This window comes from Lithobates pipiens, unplaced genomic scaffold, assembly GCF_037356315.1.
Source record: "Lithobates pipiens isolate NorthernLeopardFrog02 unplaced genomic scaffold, aLitPip1_a1.2 Scaffold_19, whole genome shotgun sequence".
Classification (NCBI taxonomy): Eukaryota; Metazoa; Chordata; class Amphibia; order Anura; family Ranidae; genus Lithobates; species Lithobates pipiens.
The window spans coordinates 52970140-52997040 of NW_027507764.1; positions in this window are offsets into that span (position 1 = coordinate 52970140).

The following is a 26901-nucleotide window of genomic DNA, read 5'->3' on the forward strand; positions in this document are numbered from 1 at the left end:
CGTATGTTTGCCGTGCTTCGTTTCACTGTCAAAAAGGCAACTTGTTGTTAACACGTTTATGCTCCAGAAGAAGCGCCATCAGCGCAAAACTAGTTGAGCATAGATCGCATTACTATCTAACAGAATTGAACCATCCCAAGTTGGCTTTTGTTGACCCCCTGATATTCTTGTCAAGATAATATCAGGTCAGGTATGGTATGTGCTAGGGATGTTCAATGACTCACTTATATTTTCAATATGCTGTCTTGGTTAGGACCAATAGACCATCTGTTGGCTAAATGTCAATTTTAATTACTTGACCTCATGTACATGTATTTTACAATTGTCTTTGTTACTTTTTGCTATAAATAATAATTTACAAAATTGGTTTTAATTATGCCTATGAAGTCCATTCATTCCTTTTTCTAATATTGGTGTTTCCTGGTTAAAAAAGTAAGATGTGGTCCTGAAGCTCAGAGTCTTTATATAGCTTTGTATGGGATAAAGCCTTAGCCTACATTCCAAGGTCCACATCCAACTTCGTAGTCAGACCTTGTTATTAGATCCAGCTTCCTACAGGCCTTTTATATACAGCGGGTAAATAAGTATTAATCATGTCACCGTTTTTCTAGGTAAATGTATTTACATAGTTACATAGTTACATAGTTAGAAAGGTTGAATAAAGACACCAGTCCAACCTGAGTGTGTGTCTACAATTGTCCCTATCCCTGCACATTGCACACTCACATCGGTCTCTACTCTCAAGGAGCCCACAATCCAAGGTCCACAATCCACAATCCCCATTCTTATACTAGGGCCAATTTTGGACAGAAGCCAATTAATCTACCTGCATGTCTTTGGAGTGCGGGAGGAAACCGGAGTACCCGGAGGAAACCCACGCAAGCACAGGGAGAACATGCAAACTCCAGGCAGGTAGTGTCGTGGTTGATATTTGAACCAGCGACCCTTTTTACTGCTAGGTGAGAGTGCTAACTACTACACCACTGTGCCACCCCATTTTTATTTTAGTTTGACACTTTTTTCCCCAAAAATATATTTTTTGGTTACTTTTATTCCTATTATAAGGAATGTAAACATCCCTTGTAAGAGGAATATGGCATGACAGGTCCTCTTACAGTGAGATATAGGGTCAATAAGACCCCACATCTCACCTCTAGACTGGGAAGCCCAAAATAAATAATAAAAAAAACGATTCTGGCTTTGATTGTAATGGTGAGTCAGTAGAAGCACCGGAGGGCGGTGGGGGGATGTCCCTTCTCACCTCCCGTAAGAACGATCAAGCAGCAGAACAGCCACTATTATCATTCTTATGGTGTAGGGAATCGCTGGCTGAAAAAGCTGATATCTGAATAATGCCTGTAGCTGCAGGCATCATTCAGAAATCACCGCACAAATTCAAGGACGTCATATGGCGGCCGGCCGCCGGGAAGTGGTTAAAATGCTTTTTTTTTAACACAAAGTTGTCCATTTATACAATATTTCTAACACATAGCATGTACATACCAAAAATGACACCCCAAAGTAGATTTGGTAACAGAACATTCTCAGCTATATTCACAAAATTATGTTTGTACAAATGTTTTCAAAAAACCTGTAAATGGTATTTTTAGAACAAATGCTGAGAGAGGCTTTGAGCCAGTATTTGTTAATAACATAAAGAGTCATTCAACAGGTCTTCCTATGAGTTACCCAAAGAATGGTTAAGCTATTTAGCATAAATTCTACAGAAAATGCTGAATTGAAAGATGCCAAAAAATGACAGTATGGCACACATTACTCTAATTCTTAAAGAGGAGAAGTGAATGAATACAGTTTGCTTCGGTCTTCTGGGGTTGATTTGAATCCTTTCTTTGTGAAAACAAGGTTTTGAATCATGACAAAAAGGAGAAATTGCGTCCGGTTATAGTTAAATCCACAGAATAATAGTATAAGGAGTATAGGCCAGTTTAAGAGAAATAGCGCAAAGTAAGCTAATTAGAAATGTTATTATTAAAATATGTCTTTCATGTCATAATAAAATATTAGGATTGTGATAGGTAAAATAAATAAGTAAATTAAGGTATATTTTGTATGAATTAAATTCAAAATAATGATACTGCATTCCATTTCAGGATCTGACTTGTAAGTCACCAAAAGAAGATACATTTAATATTTCTAGACCTTCCAGATGAAAACAAAACCTTGAAGCTTAAGAATATCAGTTAAGAGTTGACAGAAGAGATTAATTTGTTATAATTATTGTTGTCTTTTAATGTTCAATAAAGTTTTTCCAACTTTACAGAGTGCAGGAAGAAGAATAAGAAGAAAAAAAACTCAAGATCGAATCTTAATCTAATTATTTAATATTCATCAATTAACAAATATTAACAAATGAATGGATGGATGAGATTGTTTCAGAATAATTGAGTTGAATATATATATATATATTTATATCTCTTCTATGTATGAAAAAGGTGAAATTATATAAGATTTTTATACTTGTGAAAGTATATGCTGTTATAAGCTCATAAGAATTTCTTGGGAGAGCTCACATATGGCAATAATTAGTTGGTTTCCTTTCACCTTCCCCCATCTGTGAGAAGGAAGGGTTCACATACTTTAAGATGTAAAAGTTCAATGCGTTATTTAAGAGATATAAGTCATATATATTACAATATTTCTTGATTAGGATATTGATAAGACCATTGTGTTTTAAATGAATATAATATACATAATGATGTATGTAATATTTGATTTAGAAGTTAAAGGAAACATATATTGTATAAATTAAATGGTTTTACATATAACTCCTCTTGGCCCATTCCTCGGGAATGTCAACTCCCACCCTTGTGTGAGGAAAACTTTGTCTCAGGAAAGCCTGTGGTTTTCTGTGGAACTATAAGACAAATCAAGCCTTTTTATGAAGAAGGGATCAGATTTTAGCAGAAAGTGGGGGGCTGAATTTAGGAGTTAAACAGAGAGATTTAGGACACTTACATCACGAGGACAGCTATGCAGACACACCATGAGACATTGCTGCGACATCTACATACACACACACACACATCTAATTCAATCTTCAACTTAAGAATATAATACATTATTAATGACATTCTATACTTTGGTATTGTTCTTATAATATTTGGCTATTTTTATTATTAAATCAATTTTTGAGTTTTTACATGAGAACTGAACAGACTTTCTTGGAACTTTCTTCATCAATATGAATTATTGAAATATTGATATTATTACCGTAAAAACAAGAATCTAGCAAGGTGTCAAAAGGCATGGAAAGCCATGAAACCAGCTGAAATATATCAGTAAATGGAAAGCAATCCTGCCTCTTGTCAGTGCAATTTAATATAAGCTGATTCAGTCTCAACTGACAGCCTATAAAAAGGTGTCTCATTACCAAGGTGTCACACAAGAAACATCTCATGATGGGTAAAAGCAAAGAGCTCTCTCAAGATCTTCGCAATCTTACTGTTGCAAAACATACTTCTGCCATTGGTTACAGAAGGATTTATAAACTTCTGAATGTTTCAGTGAGCACTGTCAGGGTCATAATTCAGAAAAATAAAGAACATAATTTCACCATAAACAGGTCATGACCAGGTGCTCCTCATAAGATTTCTGGAGTGAAAAGAACTATAAGAAGAGTTGTCCAAGAGCCAAGGAACACTTGTGGAGAGCTTCAGAATTATCTGGAATTAGCAGGTATAATTGTTTCAAATAAAACAATAACTACTCAATAAGCACTCAACTCATGGCCTGTATGCACGCTCACCAAGCAAGACTCTATTGCTGCAGAAAAACGTTTGCTGCAAAACATTTAGACAAGCTTGTGAAATACTGGGAGAATATACTAATACTTCCATACTAACAACTACGTACAAAGCCATCCACAACTCTGCCCCCAGCTACATCACTAGCTTAGTCTCTAAATACCAACCTACTCATTTTCTTCGTTCCTCTCATGACCTCCTGCTCTCTAGCTCCCTCATTACCTCCTCCCATACTCATCTCCAGGACTTTTCCAAAGCCTCTCCAATCCTATGGAATGCTCTACCCCAATCTGTCCGCCTATCTCCTACTTTATTAGCTTTTAGACGATCCCTGAAAACACTTCTCTTCAGAGAAGCCTACCCTACCCACACCTAACTGTATTTTCATTTTCTCCATCAGCTCATCCCCCACAGTTATTACCCTTTGTTTCAACTTGACTCTCCCTTCTAGATTGTAAGCTCTAATGAGCAGGGCCCTCCGATCCCTCCTGTATTGATTTGTATTGTGAGTGTACTGTCTGCCCTCATATTGTAAAGCGCTGCGCAAACTGTTGGCTCTATATAAATCCTGAATAATAATAATAATAATAATAATAATATAGTCTGGTCAGATGAGACCATATTTTGAGGTCAAATGGCACTGCACATCACCCCAAAAACACCCCCATACCAACAGTGAAGTTTGGAGGTGGCAACATGCTGTTTTTCAGCATACGGTACTGGGAATTGTTCATATCATTGGAGGAAGGATGAATGGAAAAATATACAAAGACATTCTTGATAAAAATCTGTTGCCATCTACCAGGATGATGAAGATGAAATAATGGTGGACATTTCAGCAAGACAATGATCCCAAACTCAAAGGCATTGAAACTCTCAATTGGTTTCAAAGAAAAAAAAAAGCTACAAGGATGAATGGCCCAGTCAATTACCTGACTTGAATCCAATAGAAAATCTATGGAAAGAACTAAAGATCAGAATTCAAAGAGGCCAACAGAACCTACAAGATTTAAACACTGTTTGGAGGAATGGGCCAAAATCACACCTGAGCAACTCATGCGACTAGTTGCTCCATACAGGAGGCATCTTGAAGCTGTCATTACCAACAAAAGATTTTGTAGCAAGTATTAAATAACTTTTAGTTAGCATGTTCAATATTTTTTGCCAGTGTCATTACATTACACATAACTTCATTTCTGAATGTATTTGTTTTGGTTTCTTTATATGTATGGATTGCATCGGTTGCTACTGACGTGGTGAAAATGTTATGTCAATAGCACCTTTAGAAATATTTACCTAGAAAAATGGGGACGTGTTCAATACTTGTTTAACCCACTGTATGTGGGCTGACTGATGTTTGGGGCTCGTTTTTTCCTTTATACAGTTAATGTGAGTGAACTGACGATCATGGCCCTCTCTCCTTTACATACAGTATCTCACAAAAATGAGTACATCGCTCACCTTTTGTAAATATTTAATTATATATTTTCATGTGGCAACACTGAAGAAATTACACTTTGCTACAATGTAAAGTAGTGAGTGTACAGCTTGTATAACCGTGTAAATTTGTTTTCCCCTCAAAATAACTCAACACAGCCATTAAAGCGGAGGTCCACCCTAAATTACACTCCTAGGTCTATGTGATCCCCCTTCCCTAAACGCTAGGTAACCCCCTTACCTTTCAGCTGTCTTCCTCAGTTTTTTTCCTATTTCAAATTTTCTGCCTCTGTGGATTGCGGAAAGGGAAGGAGCCGGTGCGGAAAGGGGCGGGCTTCATCTGCAGGTCACTTCTTCCGGTCTGCCGCATGGGCTCCTGGGATCTTTTTTTTTTCCCAGGAGTCTGTGCTGTGCCCAGGCTCGAGATCTCGCGCGAGCAAGAGAAGGTGCTCGATATTGCGCTGACTGCGCATGCGCGAGATCTTTTATACAACGGGCGGTGCATGCTGGTCATTTAGCAGCACACTCTCCCGGAAGAGGATGCCTGTGGGCTTCACATGCCCACAGGCAAAATGGAAACCGTCAGGAGACGGTTTTATAAAATCATTTCTGAGGAGAAAACGGCATGCTGCTGTTTGCAGAAACACAAAAAGTAAGTGTTATCATTATTAATAATATTGATTGTCAGTATACCTAAAAAAAAAAAAACGTTAAAGACAGTGGAATCCCGCTTTAATGTCTAAACCACTGGCAACAAAAGTGAGTACACCCCTAAGTAAAAATTTTCAAATTGGGCCCAAAGTGTCAATATTTTGTGTGGCCAACATTTTTTTCCAACACTGCCTTTACCCTCTTGAGCATGGAGTTCACCAGAGCTTCACAGGAGTCCTTTTTTACTCCTCCATGATGACATCATGGAGCTGGTGGATGTTAGAGACCTTGCGCTCCCCTACCTTCCATTTGAGGATGCCCCACAGATGCTCAATAGTGTTTAGGTCTGGAGATAGGCTTGGCCAGTCTGTCACTATTACCCTCAGCTTCTTTAGTAAGGCAGTGGTCATCTTGGAGGTGTGTTTGGGGTCGTTATCATGTTGGAATACTGCCCTGCAGCCCAGTCTCTGAAGGGAGGGGATCATGCTCTGCTTCAGTATGTCACAGTACATGTTGTCATTCATGGTACCCTCAATGAACTGTAGCTCCCCAGTGCTGGCAGCACTCATGCAGCTCCAGACTCAGACACTCCCACCACCATGCATGGCTGTAGGCAAGACACACTTGTCTTTGTACTCCTCATCTTGTTGCCACCACACACGCTTAACACCATCTAAACCAAATACGTTTATCTTGGCCTCATCAGACCACAGGTCATGGTTCCAATAATCTATGTCCTTAGTCTGCTTGTCTTCAAACTGTTTGCAGTGGTTCTTGTGCAGGTACCCAGGCATACAGGATCTCCTGAGGGAGGCCAGGAAAGTCTGTGGGCATTTCTGCAGGTCATATAATGCCAGTGCTCGGCTGGCTGATCTTCAAAAGGAATGCAACCTGCCAAAGAACCGCCTCATCTGTGACATGCCCACCAGGTGGAACTCAACATTGGCAATGCTGCAGCAGCTGCACACGCAGCAGAGAGCCATCAATGAGTACCTGTGCAAGTATGGCACCAGGACAGGATCAGAGGAGCTTGGCTTTTTTTCGCCACGCCAGTGGCTAATGATCAAGGATGCATGCACTGTCCTGTCACCATTTGAGGAGGCCACAAGGATGGTGAGCAGTGACAGTGCATGCATCAGTGATACTGTCCCTCTTGTCTTCCTGTTGGAGCACACGCTGCATGGAATAATCGACAGGGCACTTGAGGCAGAACAGAGGGAGGAAGAGGAGGACTTCCTTACCTCTCAAGGCTCCCCTTTATCCAGACAGTATTCCTGCAGGCCCACCTATCACACAGGAAGAGGAGGAGGAGGATTGTGTCAGCATGGAGGAGGAGCCTGGCACTCAGCATCAGCAGCAGACTTCAAGGGATTGTTTTCAGTCACCAGAAACCCATGGACTTGTACGTGGCTGGGAGGAGGTGGCTGTGGATCAGGTCATTCTTAGTGACCCAGAGGACTCTGGACCGAATGCCTCAGCTAACCAACGCTGCATGGCCTCCCTGATCCTGCAAAACCTGCGAAAGGACCCTCGGATTAGTGGTATCAAGGAGAGGGATCAGTACTGGCTGTCAACCCCTCTTGATCCACGTTACAAGGGTAAGGTTGTGGAACTTAATCAGCCTTCTCAGAGGGAGCAGAGGATGAAACATCTTTGGGAGGCCTTGCAGAAAGGTTTGTGCAATGCGTTTCCAGAGCTTGGGAGGTTGCAATTTCCTGGTCCTCCTGGACAACGTGTTGCTGAGACTTTGGTCAGTCACAGAAGGAGTGGTGGAGAAGGTGGCCACCTGACCGATGCGTTCAGACAATTTTTTAGTCTGCAGGCCCAAGTTGCAGCAACCGTCGCCAGGGTCTGATTTACATGGTGCAAGAATACCTTGGGGCAAGATCAGACTTGGAGACCTTTCCAACGGAAAATCAACTGGGTTACTGGGTCTTGAGGATGGATCACTGGCCAGAGCTTGCATGGTATGCAATTGAGCTACTGACCTGTCCTGCATCCAGCGTTCTATCTGAACGCACATTCAGTGCTGCTGGAGGCTTTGTGTTGTGGTACCAGCACCAGTGCCTATGGCCCAATTTCTCTGCCCCTGTTTAACAGGGGTGTGTAATTACAATTTTTGCTGTAATATTTTGCAGCAGGGCCCCTTCCTGGGCTCAACAAGAGTATCTGTGAGGCTTTACAGTGTTGTGTCACCACCACCTAAGGCCCAATTTTTCTGCCCCTGTTTAACAGGAGCGCATAATTACAATTTTTGATCTAATATTTCACAGCAGGGCTTATTCCTACGCTCAACAACAGAATATGTGAGGGGTTACAGTGTTGTGGCACCACCACCACTGCCTAAGATGCAATTATTCTGCCCCTGTTTAACAGGGGCTAGCAATTACAATTTTTGATCTAATATTTCACAGCAGGGCCCATTCCTGCATCCACCAAGAGTAACTGTGAGGGCTTACACTGTTGTGGCACCACCACCAAAGGCCCAATTTTTCGGCCCCTGTTCAACAGGGACATGTAATTACAATTCTTGATATAATATTTCACAGCAAGGCCCGTTCCTGTGCCCACCGAGAGTAACTGTGAGGGCTAACAGTGTTCTAGTACCACCAACACCTAAGGCCCAAATTTCTGCAGAGTATATAGGGCAGGCCTTATAGTATATACTCCCTTATTTTCAAGCATCTGACTTACAAACAACTCCTATTTACAAACAGGGGGAGACAACAGGAAGTGAGAGGAAATATACCCCTTGGAAAGGAAATTCTCTCCTGTAAGAGTTAATATGGGAAAAAGGTGTCTCCACTGATGCTTTATCACTAATCCTTGTTTCCCTAAAAAAACCAAATTTTCTAAATCCAATTGTCATTGGGACAGAAAGTGAGGTGAAATCTTCTGAATGGGGCAAAATAAATGTTACAGGGTTGATGATAACCCTTCCCTATGTTATCCAAAAAGCTTAAAAATAGATTTTTTTGGCAGGAGCTACACTTAATTAATGTACCTGTTCCAAATTACAAACAGATTCAACTTAAGAACATACACAACAGTCCCTATCTTGTTTGTAAACCAGGGACCGTCTGTATACTGCTGTTTAGAGTATAAAGGGCCACCCTTTTTCTTTTTTTAATTTGGGTGCGGGGTTCCCCTTAATATCCATACAAGACCCAAAGGGCCTGGTAATGGGCTGAGGGGGTTACCCATGCCGTTTTTCTCAATAATTTTCATCCATATTGGCGGGACCCAACATTACATTACAGCCGCAAGCAGTTTTAAGTGAATTTTATTCCTTTCGAAATTTCATTTCATGTGCAGGGACTGTTCTAAACATGGGAAACACGCGCTACTTTACAGGAATACTACAGACACCCCCAGGTACGATATTTAAAGGAATATTTAACTTTTATTTTTTCACTTTAAGTATCATTAAAATCACTGATCCTGAAAAAACAGACGTTTTTAAAACTTTTTTTGCACTGATACATGTCCCCAAACCCTTTTTAGGACAATAACTTGCATATTAGCCTTTAAAAAATCGCACTCTTGATTTCTCATGTTTGAGTCCCATAGACTTTAACGGTGTTCGAATGTTCGCGCAAACTTTCCGTCCGTTCGCATGTTCTGGATGTAAACCGAACCGGGGGGGTGTTCGGCTCATCCCTACAGAGAAGGGAGATGCTGGGTATACAGAGAGGAAAGATGCTGGATATATAGAGAGGAGAGATGCTAGGTATACAGAGAGGGGAGATGCTGGGTATACAGAGAGGAGAGATGCCGAGTATACAGAGAGGGGAGAGGCTGGGTATACACAGAGGAGAGATGCTGAGTATACAGAGAGGGGAGAGACTGGGTATACAGAGAGGAGAGATGCTGGGTATACACAGAGGAGAGATGCTGGGTATGCAGACGCCACTGCCCATAGCCCAGACATATGAAGAATACGGGAGATTGTTGTCACATGTACAGCTAGTACTTGTCAGATATTCCTGCAGCTCCTTTAATGTTGCTGTAGGCCTCTTGGCAACCTCCATGACCAGTTTTCTTCTGGTCTTTTCATCAATTTTGGAGGGACATCCAGTTCTTGGTAATGTTACCGTTGTGCCATATTTTCTCCACTTGATGATGACTGTTTTCACTGTATTCCATGGTATATCTAATGCCTTGGAAAATTGTACCCTTCTCCTGAGTGATACCTTTTGACAATGAGGTCCCTCTGATACTTTGAAAGCTCTCTGCAGACTTTGGCTTTTGCTGTAGGATGCGACTACAAAAATGTCAGGAAAGACCTACTAGAACAGCTGAACTCTATTTGGGGTTAATAAGAGGCACTTTAAATGATGGCAGGTGTGTACTGACTCCTATTTAACATGAGTTTGAATGTGATTGCTTAATTCTGAACACAGCTACATCCCCAGCTATAAGAGGGTGTGCAAACTTATGCAACCACATTATTTTATTTTTTTATTTTTACTTCTCCATCCTAAAAGATATCAGTTTGTTTTTTAATTGAGTTGTACAGTTTATAGGTCACATTAAAGGTGGAAAAAGTTCTGAAATGATTTATCTTCATCTCATTTTTTTACAGCACAAAAACCTGACATTTTACCAGGGGTGTGTAGACTTTTTATATCCACTTTAGATACACTGGTACATTTGGTTCTTTAGGCTCTGTTCACATCTAGGCGTTGCTATTTTGCAGGCGTTTTTCAGGCGTTTTTGCAGAGTGTTTTGAAGTTGACAATTCACCAATGAAAAGCAGTGATCTGTAACCTGTAATCTGCCAAAAAAAAAGAAGCTTGTGTAGTTTTTTGAGTGACGGGCATTAGGCCAATTATGCTTTAATTTGCAGGCCTTGCGGGGAGCAAAAGAGGAAGTAAAACCCATCAGGGTTTACTTCCTCTTTAAGGTGACAGAACGCTCAGATGTGAACAGGGGCCATTGAAATGAATGGGATTTGTCTTGTTGGGCATTTTTAGAGCTGAGGCTTAAAGGGGTTGTAAAGGTTCATTTTTTATTTTCTAAATAGGTTCCTTTAAGCTAGTGCATTGTTGGTTCACTTACCCTTTCCTTCGATTTCCCTTCTAAATGTTTTTTTTCTTTGTTTTCTTTGTCTGAATTTCTCACTTCCTGTTCCTCCTCAGTAAGCTGTTCAGTAAGCTGTTCTGGCTGACTAACCACCGCTCGGGTGATGGTGAGAAGTTTACTGAGGAGAAACAGGAAGTGAGATATTCAGACAAAGAAAAAAAACATTTAGAAGGGAAATCGAAGGAAAAGGTTAGTGAACCAACAATGCACTAGCTTAAAGGAACCTATGTAGAAAATAAAAAATGAACCTTTACAACCCCTTTAAAGCAGAAAATCGCCCAAAGACGCCTAAATGTGAACGGAGCTTTAGCAAAAATAGAACACTGTTTATGAAATATACTGTAGAAGTATATCTAGACAAATAGATAAACAGGAAGGTACATGTTAGTTATTTAAAAAATAATAATTGCATTACTCATTCATAGGTTTTCGATATTTCCCTACTGATGCATCTCTACCAAATGAATATATGTACATTGTCTCAAGTCATCAGACTCCAGTAAAAGCACAAATAAGAACATTGTCGTCTCTGCACATAAATGGAACTTTAAAACAAGGGTCTATTTTTATCACAATAGAATTTTAAGATGAATGTTACCATAGAGACTAGTAAAAATTAAACATGCACTGTATCGGTTGATATGTACCTGCATTTGTTTCTGTTCACTGTCCAGCCGGCGGTCATGTAACCATTGATGAAAAACGATATTCTGTTTTTAAATGAAAGAGCCAATAACAGCTTGAGACATCTTCATTTGATAGTGGTCATAAAACAGAAAGGCTCTTAAACTGTTAGCTGCAGATCGAGAACATGCCCACGTTGATTAGTTAAGTTACATTTTTCAGGATGTTTTGCAAGGATTAACTAAATGACTATTTATTGATGGATGACGTCTGGTCAATATCATAAAGGCGATATTACAGAAAAATAAGAAGATGCAACTAATGTGTGTAGCATTAGTGACATAAGAACTGGAAGACGGACGTCACAAAGGTGACTTTAAGAGAACAAGGAACATAAGCAAAGGAAATGGCACTAACCTGGCATAAGAGACAAAATCATAATGTTTCCCGAGTGGTCTTAACCCCTTCATGTTGGGGGGTGAATATATGTAAACCGATGTAAGCCAGCGCTCAGTGGGCAGCAGGAAGGCAGCTAGCAACAGGTCAATATACACCCAACCACATTATTGGTACACATGTTTAATTGCTTGGTAACACAAATCGCTAATCAGCCAATCACATGGCAGCAGCCCAATGCATTTAGGCATCTAGACATGGTGAAGCTGACTTGCTGAAGTTTAAACCGAGCATCAGAATGGGGAAGCAAGGGGATTTAAGTGACTTTGAATGTGGCATGGTTGTTGAAGCCAGACGGGCTGGTTTGGGTATTGCAAAAACTGCTGATCTAGTGGGATTTTCACGCACAACCATTTACAGAGAATGGTCCGAAAAAGAGAAAATATCCAGTGAGTGGCAGTTGTGTGGAGGAAAATCACTTGTTGATGTCAGAGGAGAATGGGCAGACTGGTTCAGGGGCCACTCCTGTCAGCTAAGAATCAGAAACTGAGGCTACAATTCGCACATGCTCACCAAAATTGGACAATAGAAGATTGGAAAAACATTGCCTGGACTGATGAGTCTCGATTTCGGCTGTGACAATCAGATAGTGGGGTCAGAATTTGGTGTAAACAACATGAATGGATCCATCCTGCCTTGTATGAATGGTTCCAGCTTGTGGTGGTGGTGTAAAAGTGTGGGGGATATTTTCTTGGCACACTTTGGGCCCCTTAGTACCAATTGAGCATCGTTTAAATGCCACCGCCTACCCAAGTATTGTTGCTGACCATGTCCATCCCTTTATGACTACAGTGTACCCATCTTCTGATGGCTCCTTTCAGCAGGATAATGCACCGTGTCACAAAGCTCCAATCATCTCACCACTGGACAATGAGGTCACTGTCCTCCAATGGCCTCCACAGTCACCACATCTCATCCAATGGAGCACCTTTGGGATATAGTGGAACGGGAGAGTCACGGATGAGGAATGTTTCCAACACCTTGTTGAATCTATACCATGAATAGGGATGGGCCGAACATCCCCCGATTCGGTTCGCACCAAAACATGTGAACAGGCACAAAATTTGTACGAACATGTGAACCCTATTAAAGTCTATGGGACACGAACATGAAAAATTTGAAAGTGCTAATTTTAAAGCTATTGTCACAAAAAGTGTTTGGGGACCTGGGTCCTGCCCCAGGGGACATGTATCAATGCAAAAAAAAAGTTTTTAAAACAAAAGTTTTTTCAGGAGCAGTGATTTTAATAATCTTTAAAGTGAAACAATAAAAATGAAATGAAAAATGAAAACTTTAAATATCGTGCCTGGGGGTCTCCTTAGTCTGCCTGTAAAGTGGCACAACTGTGTGATATGTTCAACAGTGCCGCAGTAATAATGACATTTCTAAAGGAAGAAATTTCACTTAGACCCCGTTCACACAGACTTTTTCAGGTGCTACAGTGCTATTTTTTGCGCAGCTTTATCGCTGATGCCCGGGGCGCTCAGTGTAAAAGGGGTCTAAAACTTGCTCGCGGCTGTAATGTATTGCCGGCTACCAGCAATATAGATGAAAAATCAAGGAAAAATAAATAATAATCAAAAAAACAGCACGGACCCCTCCCCCCCAAAATTCATACTAGGTCCTGTGGGTCTGGCATAGATTTTAAGGGGAACGCCATGCCAAAATAAAATAAAAATTTGCATGGGGCCCCCCCAAAAATCCATACCACACCCTTATCTGAGCAAGCAGCCTGGCAGTCCAGGAAAGCGGGAACGAGTGAATGTCCCTCCTGAACCATGCCAGGCCACTTGCCTCAATTCAATATGGGGAGGGTGCATTCCATCCTAAAGCACCTTGTCCCCATGTTGATGGGGACAAGTGCCTCATCCCCACAACCCTGGGCCGGTGGTTGTGGGGGTCTGTGGGTGGAGGGCTTATGGGAATCTGGAAGCCCCCTTTAACAAGGGGGCCCCCAGATCCTGCCTCCCCTTTGTGAATGAGTATAGGGTACATTTTACCTCTACCCATTCACCAAAAAAAAGTGTAGAAAAGCAAAAACCAATAGAAAATAATAGACAGTTTATAACAATTCCTTTATTTACAAAAAAAAGTGTCCCACAATTCCATCCATCTTTAATCACGCTGCCCGATGGGCTCGAAAAATAGAAAAAAGAAACTGAAAAAACTCCACCTTCATGGGAGGCCTCCCGGTGACTGCTGTTTTTTGGCTGTGACAGCTGCTATACAGCCAAGAGCGGGCCACCCGCTGACGTAACAGAATGACCCCCCCCCTCTGACGTCACATGACATCAGAAAGGGGTGATGTCACTCGGTTACGTCACTGGGTGGCCTCACCCTTGCCTACAGTATATAACAACTGTCACAGCCAAGAGACAGCAGTCGGCGGGAGGCCCCATTTTTTCTATTTTTCAGGTCCATCGGGAGGTGTAATTGAAGATGGATGGACATTGCGGGACACTTTTTTTTAAATAAAGGAATTGTCAAAAACTATTGTGATTTTTACTTTTTGATACTTTCTTTGGTGAATGGGTAGGGGTACCCCCTACCCATTCACATGGGGGGGTGGGATCTGGGGACCCCTTTGTTAAAGGGGGTTTCCAGATTCCGATAAGCCCCCCACCCACAGACCCCCAGGGCCAGGGTTCTGGGGATGAGGCCCCACAAAAGCACCCTCCCCATGTTGAGGGCAAGCGGCCTGGTATGGTTCAGGAGGGGCAGCACTCGCTCGTCTCCCCCTTTTCTGGCCTACCAGGCTGCTTGCTTGGATAAGGTCCTGTATGGATTATGGGGGGGACCCCACGCCAATTTATTTTGAAATTTTGGTGTGGAGTTCCCCTTAAAATGCCAGACCCAAAGGGTGTCCAACCCGGTTCTAGCAAAGGTGCACCTAATAAAGTGGACAGTGTGTGTATAAAACTCTACAGTTTAGACAATGTAATAAAACCTATAGTAATATTAACAAAAAGTTATACAAAAATAAATAAATACAATTTAAAAAATGTGCACTGTGGAGGGTAAAACAAACTTTAACACCCAGACACAATTTTGCAACTTTTACATGTGTTAGTAAAACTGTACAAATACTTAAATCTCAAATATATCCATATATTCAAGTATATCTAGGTGGATTATGCATTTTATTTTTTTTAGGACAAATTGGCCTTTCATTTGGTGTTAAATGGTAACGGATGTCTCCTTTTTTTTATCAAAGGAAAACTGTACCAAAGTGTAAAAAAAATAAATAAATCACTGACCAAAAGTGTTTTATCATACATCTATCAAACAAACTGATTAAATTTTGTAAACTAAAAAGACAGGCCAGTGAACAAATACAATAAACACATCATGGGATAAAGGTGAAGAAATGTAAATAAAGTAAATAAAAATGTTCAAATGTTCCACATATTTCTTCTAAATTCAAATTTTTCATACATTTCAAAATTCTCTTAAAGGGTAAGTTTACCTTTACAGAATACTCTGTAAGGTGAATTTACACAGGTCCCCCTCCTCGCACCCGGTCAGGTTGAGGTCAGGACTCGCCAGTGCACGCCAGTCAAGTTCCTCCACTCCAAACTCGCTTTATGCACTGGTGTGCAGTCATGTTGGAACAGGAAGGGACCATCCCCAAACTGTTCCCGCAAAGTTGGGAACACAAAATTGTCCAAAATGCCTTGGTATGCTGATGCCTTAAGAGCTCCCTTAATTGGGACTAAGGGGCCCAGCCCAACCCCTGAAAAACAACCCCACACCATAACCCCTCGCCCCTCCACCAAATGATTTGGACCAGAGCACAAAGCAAGGTCTATAAAGACATGGATGAGCGTGTTTGGGGTGGAGGAACTTGACTGGCCTAGACAGAATCCTGACCTCAAACCAATAAAACACCTTTCGATGAATTAGAGCAGAGACTGCGTGCCAGGCCTTCTTATCCAACATCAGTGCTTGACCTCACAAATGTGCTTTTGGAAGAATGGTCGAACATTCCCATAGACACACTCCTAAACCTTGTGGACGGCCTTCACAGAAGAGTTGAAGCTGTTATAGCTGCAAAGGGTGGGCCAACTCAATACTGGACCCTACGGACTAAGACTGGACTGCCATTAAAGTTCATGTGCGTGTAAACGTCAGCATCCCAGTACATTTGGTAATATAGTGTATATTAGGGTTTTGGTAATTTTTGGTAAAATAGTGTATTAATGAATACAGAACTGCATTAATGTATGTATTTTATGTCTGCCTGGGGTTTGGCTTTAAAACAAAAGCGAAAATATGCCATTGGTTCATTTACCAGGAGTCTGCACCAAACTCGGCAAAGATACAGTGGCTTTAAACAGAACATATCATTCCTGCATTGGCAGTGTACCATAATTTGAATTCACAAAACAATTCCCTTTTAACAATCTCCAGGGCCAATTCATTATATAAACCCTCAACATGTCACATAGTTAGGCATTTGGCAATCGTTGCCTGTACTGTACATTATATATTGATTGAGGAACACGCAGAAGAGTAAATGTGAGTCTTGGCTCTGCTATGATTTTGTAAAGATATTGTCAGTAAATACAGAGAATTTCCTGAAGACATGATCTTGTCTAGAAATAAATCCGTTTAAAATTAAACGACTGCGGTTTCTCAGCGCCATTCGCATTATGAGAAAACAGACGTCTGGAGGCTATCAGAGACAACGACAAAACCATGTTTGCTAATGACATTGTAATTCTTGAAAAGCTACTTTACTGCCGGGATGTCAACTTATTACTTCTTTCACTTTTCATTGTACTTGCCTTCCACTAAAATTAAAGGGGGTCACTCACCAGATTAAAAACAAATTGCAATTAAAGTGAACCAATCAGGGTAGAGCATCTGCTAGTATCTCATTATAATACTTACTATAAATATACAACCTTCCCTCCCTGGGATGTACAATATGTTAATATTCAGTAAGAGTCCATTCACACAGGGGCAACTTTGGATCCGACTTGAAGTCATCCCAAGTTGCCTCAAGTCGCGCAACATGATAAAATCAATTGAATGAGAGCCGTCTTAATGTACACTAGTGGAGTCGCTCCGACTTCAGAAAAGGTTCCTGTACTACTTCAATCCGACTTCTAGGCAACTTGTACTCATTGATTTCAATGGAAGTTTCCTCCAAGTCGGATCCCCTGTCTTAACTGAAGCAACTTTCCAGGAAGTAAAAATAGTTTTCTAGGCAAACCCCTCCCTCCCACAGAGCTGATTATTATGTGATTGGCCACTGGCAAAGATCCCTGTCCTGGAAGCAACTTCAAGTTGCCTTGTAAGTGTCCTCAAGTTGTGCTGTGATTCATCCTCAAGTCGTGTCCAAGTTGCCTCCCAAAGTCTCGCTGGAAGTCCTGTTGCCCCTGTGTGAATGGACTCTTAGGGCCGGTTCACACAGGGGGCGACACGAGGCGACACTACTTGGGAAGCCAAGTCGGATCCGACTTGTATCCGACTTAACAGCGCGACTTGGGGCGACTTACAAGTCGCCTCCAGGACAGGGAACTGTACAAGTGAGCTTTCACCCCTTGCGACATCATTCCTGTTCCTGTCTTCTTCCTTGTTCCTGTTTTTGACAGTTGTTCTGTGTCCAAAATGCTCTCTGTGCGTTACCTTATGTCAGCTGTCCTAACAGCTGGTTTGGCAGTACTGATGGAAGAGGAAGAAGAAGAAATGAAGCGGAGGAGGAGGATGGGAAGAAGACGTCGCTACTGGATCCATCCAATCATTGCCAATCGACATAACAGAGGGCAGTTCTGGGCTATGTATGAGAACTTGCGTAGGTTTGATGACAAGTTTTTCAAGTATACACGGATGTCGATCACAAGGCAAGTACATATGCTGTATGTCATTGTCCACTTTCCACGTCACTTGCCACAAGTTGTGGATTGTCGACCTGCCACGTCCCTTGCCACATGTGCCATGTCACATGCCACGCGACGTGCCGCGCTTGGCACAAGACGTGCCACGAGACCTGCCACGGGTGCCACGGGAAGTGGCACGGGTGCCACGGGACCTGCCACGGGTGCCACGGGACGTGCCACGGGTGCCACGGGACCTGCCACGGGTGACACAGGACCTGCCACGGGTGACACAGGACCTGCCACGGGTGCCACGGGTGACACGGGACGTGCCACGGGTGACACGGGAAGTGCCACGGGTGCCACGTGACGTGCCACGGGTGACACGGGACGTGCCACGGGTGCCACGGGACGTGCCACGGGTGACACGGGACGTGCCACGGGTGCCACGGGAAGTGCCACGGGTGCCACGGGACGTGCCACGGGTGCCACGTGACGTGCCACGGGTGCCACGGGACGTGCCACGGGTGACACGGGACGTGCCACGGGTGCCACGGGACCTGCCACGGGTGCCACGGGACGTGCCACGGGAAGTGCCACGGGTGCCACGGGACGTGCCACGGGTGCCACGGGACGTGCCACGGGTGACACGGGAAGTGCCACGGGTGCCACGGGACGTGCCACGGGTGCCACGGGACGTGCCACGGGTGACACGGGAAGTGCCACGGGTGTCACATGACTTGGCACAGATGGGACATGACAAACCAGAAGTAGTGTGTTTGCTATCAGTAATTGTTCACAAATATGTGGCCTTAAAGTCATGTTGCAAAAGCATTTTTCAAGAGTAAAATAGAGTAGTTTTCCCCTTCGACATTACCTGTCACAGGTGTCACACATTCCACACTTTGTGTATTGTCTACTTAACACATGACTTGCTACGTCACCTCACCCTAGCTAAATCCCTTCAATCGGATGATTTATATTTGGCATATTGTTGATGCGATAATGTGTGTGTGTGTGTGTGTGTGTGTAGATACCAGTGGTTTATATTTATTATTTTCTAACATAGATGATTAACAAAATTTTTTTGGTTTGTTGCAGTTTTGATGAATTGCTTGGTCTGGTTGACATCCATCTTGAGCGACAGAACACAACATACAGGAAGAGTATCTCATCCATTGAAAGACTAATTATTACATTAAGGTAAACTGTCTTTCTGGTGCGCAATACACTTTGCATCCTCACAGCTCAGCGCTACAATTAGCGTGGAGGAGCAGAGCAGGATAGCTGCTGAGTGTCAGCAGCTCTCACATCTTGGAGGGGATAGAAGAGACCCATTGATGATGTTTGATTATTATTTTTTGTGTGAAGGAGCAGCAGATGAAGCTTTGCTCCAATGCTGCAGCCACCTAGGTAATTATTTTTGACCTAAAAAAACATAGCATGTAATTAAATGTAATATACTCAAACATACCACACATTAGCAAAACATAAACTTTTTTTAATATTAACATAATTTTTGTAAAAAACATCAACAAACAGTAACTTTTAAAGAAATAACATCAGCACATATTGTATGAAAAATCAAGACATCAATTAGAAAAACTATAAATTCTGGTACGATGGGACAAAATTGTCACCTTCAGTGGAAGGAATGGGGGAAGGTGTGGGTTGGACACTTTCACGGGTGGCCATTGCAGGGGTAGGAAATGGATAGGGCATGGGGGGATTTGTGCTTTGTGTGTTGTTGCCATACTCATCACCATATGGCCTATAACGAGGGGAATAGTAGGGGTGGGTTCTGGGTGGCGGGGGATTATAATAGTTAGGGAAGGGTACTGATGGGGGTGGTGGTGGGGCAAACACTGGAGAGGGGGCACTGGTGGCAGGCTGGTGGGCTATATTTGCCTCAAGCATATCTATAATGTTTTTCTTAACATATGCCTGGCGCTCCTGCGGGATTTTTTTGAGCATTGCTGCCACCATAATACCAAATCCGCTTTCCGCACTCTCCATGTCACTTAACTTGGTATTCATCCTCTCCATTAGTGACGCAAAACGTTCCAAGTTGTTTTGCAATCTAATTGGTCTTCCCGATCTTCCATGGAGAGCGGGACGGTCTGGTTCCTGTCTGGCCTCGGGTTCCTCGACCTCAGCCATGCTGAGATTGGCCGCCTGGGAATCCTCAATTGTTTCCATAGAGTTTTGGGCAGGACTCTGTATTAGTGATGGAGAAGGTGCCCCTTCCTCTCCGCTGGGAGCATTGGCCGCCGCAGCACATTGGGCCGATGTACCTGGCTGTTCCGGGTGCGGCATACTGGATTGTGTTCTGCATGAAAGATAGAATACAATTATTATAACCTTATCCAACTGTATAGTATCACTGTCCTAATATGAAAGATATTATCTTACGCTCTAAGATCCATGAACGGCCTCAGGAACTCCATCTCCTCCGCATGGATATAGGGTGCTACTCTTTTCCCCCCGGAACCACTTCGTTGGTTCAATATTTTTTTTAAATAGCGATTGTAGCAATCGCGGAGCCCCTTCCACCTGGTTTGTAAGATGGTCACTGCAAAACATAAACAGGAACATAATCAATTCTTTTGTTTTTCAGATACCTTGCAACAGGTCATTCAATTGTAAGTCTACATTATGAGTTCATGGCTGGCAAGTCGACTATCAGCTATATCATCCGAGACACCTGCAAAGTTTTATGGGACGTGCTTAACACCATGGTGATGAAGAGGCCGACACCTGAAACATGGCGTGATATAGCAAATAAATTTTGGAGTAGGTGCAATTTTCCCAATTGCATTGGAGCTATCGATGGGAAGCATATACGTGTACAAAAGCCTGTGGGTAGCGGGAGTATGTACTTTAACTATAAAAAATATTGCTCCTTTGTACTGCTCGCCATTACAGATTCCAACTACTGTTTCACATATGTAGACATTGGATCCTATGGAGGTAGCTGTGATGCAAGGATTTTTGGAAATTCATCCTTTGGTGAAAGACTACGGGAGAATCTCCTTGGTATTCCTGAAAATTGCCCCCTTCCTGGCACAGCTGAACCTGCGCTACCCTATGTGTTTGTTGCGGATGAGGCCTTTGCATTGGGTGAACACATGATGAGGCCTTACTCTAGTAGGAACCTGTCCACTCCTAAAAGGATTTTCAACTACCGGTTAACAAGGGCAAGAAGGGTGGTTGAGTGTAGTTTTGGAATTCTAGCCAATAAATGGCGCTTTCTACATACTACAATAAGCTTAAACATTGAAAATGCTATAACTGCTGTAAAAGCAGCATGCGTGCTCCACAATTTTGTCAGAGTCAGGGACGGATATTGTTTTGAGGATTCTCTACAACACGACATGGAAAGTGCACGCATCAGTGCTACAAGGGGATCCACTGATGGTGCCACAGTGCGCGATCAATTTAGATCCTATTTCAATTCACCGGATGGTGAATTGCCGTGGCAGATGGACGCCATTTCCTAATCAAATTCATAAATATTTTTACACAAATGTTTTGATTTCATATCAAGTATCTTTTTGGGAATTTTTGAGTACGGTTGTTAACATGTGCTGATATGGATTATTGTTTTGTAATTAAAGTTGTCTGATATGTTTTTTGTTATTTGTTATTATATGTTCAATAAATTGAATATGTTAAAATTAGGTTGAAATTACTTTTGATGTGGTTATATTGTTCAATCATTATAGTAATAAAATTATCATAGTGCTACACATCAGTGATAGACTTCCCAATGTTGCTCCGTAATCTTGCCCTAGAGTTAATAGGCACCATTATGAACCCCAAGTGCCATGTGACCTGTAATGAGCGCCATGTAAAATGTTACATGTGGCAGGTCCCGTGGCACGTCCCGTGGCAGGTCCCGTGGCACCCGTGGCACGTCCCGTGGCACCCGTGGCACGTCCCGTGACACCAGTGGCACGTTCCGTGGCACCCGTGGCACGTCCCGTGACACCCGTGGCACGTCCCGTGTCACCCGTGGCACGTCCCGTGGCACCCGTGGCACGTCACGTGTCACCCGTGGCACGTCACGTGGCACCCGTGGCACGTCCCGTGGCACCCGTGGCACTTCCCGTGTCACCCGTGGCACCCGTGGCAGGTCCCGTGGCACCCGTGGCAGGTCCCGTGACACCCATGGCACGTCCCGTGTCACCCGTGGCACGTCCCGTGGCACCGTGGCACGTCACGTGTCACCCGTGGCACGTCACGTGGCACCCGTGGCACTTACCGTGTCAACCGTGGCACTTACCGTGTCAACCGTGGCACCCGTGGCAGGTCCCGTGTCACCCGTGGCAGGTCCCGTGACACCCATGGCACGTCCCGTGGCACCCGTGGCAGGTCCCGTGACACCAGTGGCACGTTCCGTGGCACCCGTGGCACGTCCCGTGGCACCCGTGGCAGGTCCCGTGGCACCCGTGGCAGGTCCCGTGGCACCCGTGGCACCCGTGGCACGTCCCGTGGCACCCGTGGCAGGTCCCGTGACACCAGTGGCACGTTCCGTGGCACCCGTGGCACGTCCCGTGGCACCCGTGGCAGGTCCCGTGGCACCCGTGGCAGGTCCCGTGGCACGTCCCGTGGCACCCGTGGCAGGTCCCGTGGCACCCGTGGCAGGTCCCGTGACACCCGTGGCACGTGCCGTGGCACCCGTGGCAGGTCCCGTGGCACCCGTGGCAGGTCCCGTGACACCAGTGGCACGTTCCGTGGCACCCGTGGCACGTCCCGTGGCACCCGTGGCAGGTCCCGTGACACCCATGGCAGGTCCCGTGTCACCCGTGGCACGTCCCGTGGCACCCGTGGCACGTCCCGTGTCACCCGTGGCAGGTCCCGTGGCACCCGTGGCAGGTCCCGTGACACCCGTGGCAGGTCCCGTGACACCCGTGGCACGTTCCGTGGCACCCGTGGCACGTCCCGTGGCACCCGTGGCACGTCACGTGGCACCCGTGGCACGTCCCGTGGCACGTCACGTGGCACCCGTGGCACGTCCCGTGGCACTTCCCGTGGCACCCGTGGCACTTCCCGTGGAAGGTCCCGTGGCACGTCCCGTGGCAGCCGTGGCAGGTCACGTGGCAGCCGTGGCACGTCACGTGGCACATCAAGTTGGTATTGAAACAATGCTTTTTTGAAGCAAAAACGTGGGGAATACAGTTCAGACACTATTAGAACAGTCAATTCATCTAATGTTCATGTAATTGGAGCTTTTGTTGCTCTGGTGTGATATTTTTGATGGCAGGGGGATCTAGGGGGAGGAACCAAGGACTGTTGTGAAAGGGGGCATTTATGCACCGATTCCCTGTGCAAAAGAAGACCTACAAGACCTAAATTGAACTACAAGAATCATGCATAGTGAAGGAGAAAAGACATATAAACTTACTTTTTGCAGAGCAGTCGGCCTGTGTCAAGACATCCCAGTCTTCGAAAGAGAGTCTGCAGATTTCCAGCCAGGCACTCTCTCTTTTTTGTATTAGCTGGTACGCTTTGTCTGTCTTTGCGTACAGACACCTTCTCTCCCTAACAAGGCGTATGAGGGACTCATTGTCCACTGGTTCTCTCCTGTTCATAGCAGACATTTTGCAGGACTGAGCTCTTGGTCTTTGTGAGTTGAAGATGGTCTGTGTGAGTTGAAGATAAGGAGGAAAACGAAACTAATGTGTATGGAAAGGAGGGGCTGCCTGCAGTGGGGGCTGGGTGACTTCCTGTCAAGTAGCTTGCAAGTAGCCTACAGATGAACAGGAGAGGCGACTTACATTGACATGAATGGGTACAAGTCGCCTAGAAGTCGTTTCCAAGTAGTACAGGAACCTTTTTTAAAAGTCGGAGCTACTGCAGTAGCGTATATTAAGACAGCTCCATTGACTATCATTGGTTTTAATGCAGCGCGACCTGGAGGCGACTTGGGGCGACCTAGACCGACCTGAAGTCGGATCGCAGTCGCCCGCAGTGTGAACCGGCCCTTAGGCTGTACATCCTGCCAAGCTTCTCTGTCTGTTGGCTAAGATCAGGTGCAATATTTGTTCCTAATATTTTCTTGGGACACAACACCATTTCCCTTTGCCAATTTGGCAAACTGGTTTGTAGGCAGGTGCAGTCTGCACTCTCCACTGCAGGTGGCACTCGACAGATGCAGCAATACAGAAGGGGAAGAAAGTCGTGAGGAGCTTGGTTCAGGGTAGGCAACCTTAAAGAGTTGGAGATCTACCTGAACAACAAGGAAGAAGTCAAAGATCACCGGGCACAGTGTTGCCCTGTGTCGCCTCCTCAGACCCAATTTAAAACCTCTAATTGCCGCATTACCATGTCAAAAGTGTGTGTATTGCATGGCAACCATGGTTTTTATTCAGGTGGTAAGGAAGCAACATATCGCAGATAGACATCTGTGACCTTGTAGTGAATTGATTTATTTTTCAAGAGACCTAGGTAAGTAGCGTTGCCCTGTTAACAGACATGCATATGTATATATTGAAATTAAAATATAAAAAACTGTTGATGTAATATATATATATATATATACTGTATTTATCGGCGTATAACACGCACTTTTCTCCCCTTAAAATCAGGGGAGAATCGTGAGTGTGTGTTATACGTCGATCCCCATGATCCCCCGCCGATCTCCACTGACTGTGAGTGGAACGGATCGATCGCCGCAGAGATACACATAGCCGAGTGTACTCGGCTCTTCTCGGCTCCGCTCACAGTCATGCCCAGTTCCACCATTGGACCTGTGTTATGTCCATCATAGGGCGAGACTGGGCGTGACTGTGAGTGGAGCCGAGCTACAATCTTGGCGGCGTTCGCTCCGCTCCGGCGAGTCTCGGCTGCGCCAATTTTAAATCGTCCAAACGATGGACACTGGGGGAAAGGCTGCACTGGGACAAAGTTGCACTGGGACAAGGTTGCATTGAGGCAAGGCTGCATGGGGACAAGGCTGCACTGGAAACTGATATGGCTGCATTGATGGGCATTTAAATGTATTTTTTTTTCCTTAAACTTCTCTTTTAAAAGTTTTTTCCTTAAAATTCCCTCCTAAACTTGGGGTGCAGGTTATACTCCAACACGTGTTATATGCCGATAAATACGGTATATATGTGTTTCTTCAATAGAAGGCTTGTTCTTCTAATTGGACAGCATCCCCCGAAGAAGCCTCTATATATATGGGTGAAACATGTTGGGAACTCCATCTTATAATGCTGTATCCATAAAAGCCTGTTGATCTGTACTTGCCAATTGTTATGTTTTAACAATTTTTTATTTTTGTTCTATATAATAAAAAATGTCTTATACATTATAGTTGATACTATTTCAAATCATTCTGCACCTTAAAAATCCCAATCCTCTTTCTCGCATCTTACTAATTAAGGGATGTGGTGCTAATATGAAGTTGATTTGTCCGCAATCATAAAATAATTTTTCTCCTTACCACCTGTCAACACACACTTGGATCACATAGAGGAGCAGCAGGGCCTGCTGCACTTGTGAATGAGCCCTTAGTTGCATTCAACAGTGGCACACTTAGGGCTCATTCATATGTAAAGTTGGGAGTGGAAAAACATGAGGATATAATAGAAGTCTATGGCTAAGAGCAGCAAACCCACAGGAAAGCTGCAGGTACACTGCACTGCACCCGCTGTGTGGGTAAACCGCAGTGCATCAGTGTGAAAGCAGTTCTATACTATTATACCCAGTGTATTGCTTTACACTGACCTGAAGATCTCTTCTTTCCTGCTGCTGGCACCATTCTGGAGATCACTAGCTGGCATAAGAGATGGAGTATAGTTGGTATCACTCGGTATGGGACAGGAGTCGAGGAGGAGGCATCAGCTTATGTGCCTCTCGCTCCCTACTACAGCTCCAACTTTGCAAGCAGTCCCTCTGCATTGCACTCTGATGCTCTGGAATGGTGGGTCAGCAAGTCCAGACCGAGATCCACCAGTCACTTGTCTGCAATCTACTGGTAGATCATTATCTACAGCTTGCTGACCCCCACCCTATAAGTTCCTGCGGTCACAGGCTCCCAGGTTTGACGCCCCCTTATGCAAGTTGCTAGTGTAGGGGCAGGTTCCCCGCCTGACAGGGACAGTGCTTAGAGGATAGGAAAGGTTCCAGAAGAGTAGAGACAGTGTAGGGACAACGTCTACCTCACTTCAGGAAGCCTCCCTTTTGGGTGTGGACGGACTGGGCCACACTCCTCTCCTAACTGCAGACGTTGTCTGCATCTTCAAGTCTTCAGACCGCTGTCACAGTTTGTAAGTGGCTCCGGTTCAACACATAAGATGTATTGAACCTTTGGGCAAAATAACTTTATTGCCTAACCTGGCCTTTGTGTGTTTACTGCCTGCCACACCACAAGGTACCTTGCTCATGGGTTGGTAGTTCCTGATGTAACAATGTGGGTATGGTGGGGGTTTACAAGGCTTGTCCCCAGTTGAAGGCAGAGCTCTACCTAAGTACAGATGCCTTTCTGGTAGGAATGGCGCTGCATTCGCCTGGCCAAGCAGAGAAAAGACTGTAGTGCTTGTGCCCAGGGCAGGACTTAGGGTGGTGGGGGCCCCTGGGCTTGAGTCATTTTCGGGCCCTACGTTCTATATATTACTGTATTTATCGGTGTATGACACGCACCCCAAGTTTAGGAGGGAATTTTAAGGAAACATTTTTTTAGGAGAGAAGTTTTAAAAAAAACTTCTTACATTTAAATGCCCATCAATGCAGCCTTATCAGTGTCCATCTGCAGCCTTGTCCAGTGTCATTAGCCTTGTCATTTGTAGCCTTGAAGTTTAAAAATGGAGCAGCCGAGATACAGAGTCCTGTGTATCTTGGCGGCTCCCGGGTCCTCTCAGTCCCGAGCGGAGCCGCGAGTACTCGCCTCGGCTCACAGTCACACCCAGTCCCTGTGTTATGTCCATCATAGGGCGGGACTGGGCGTGACTGTGAGTGGAGCCGAGCACACTCGGCTATGTATCTCGGCGGGGCCCCCTATTGGGACCATGGGCTTCAGCCCAGTCAAGCCCAATGGTAAGTCCAGCCCTGCTTGT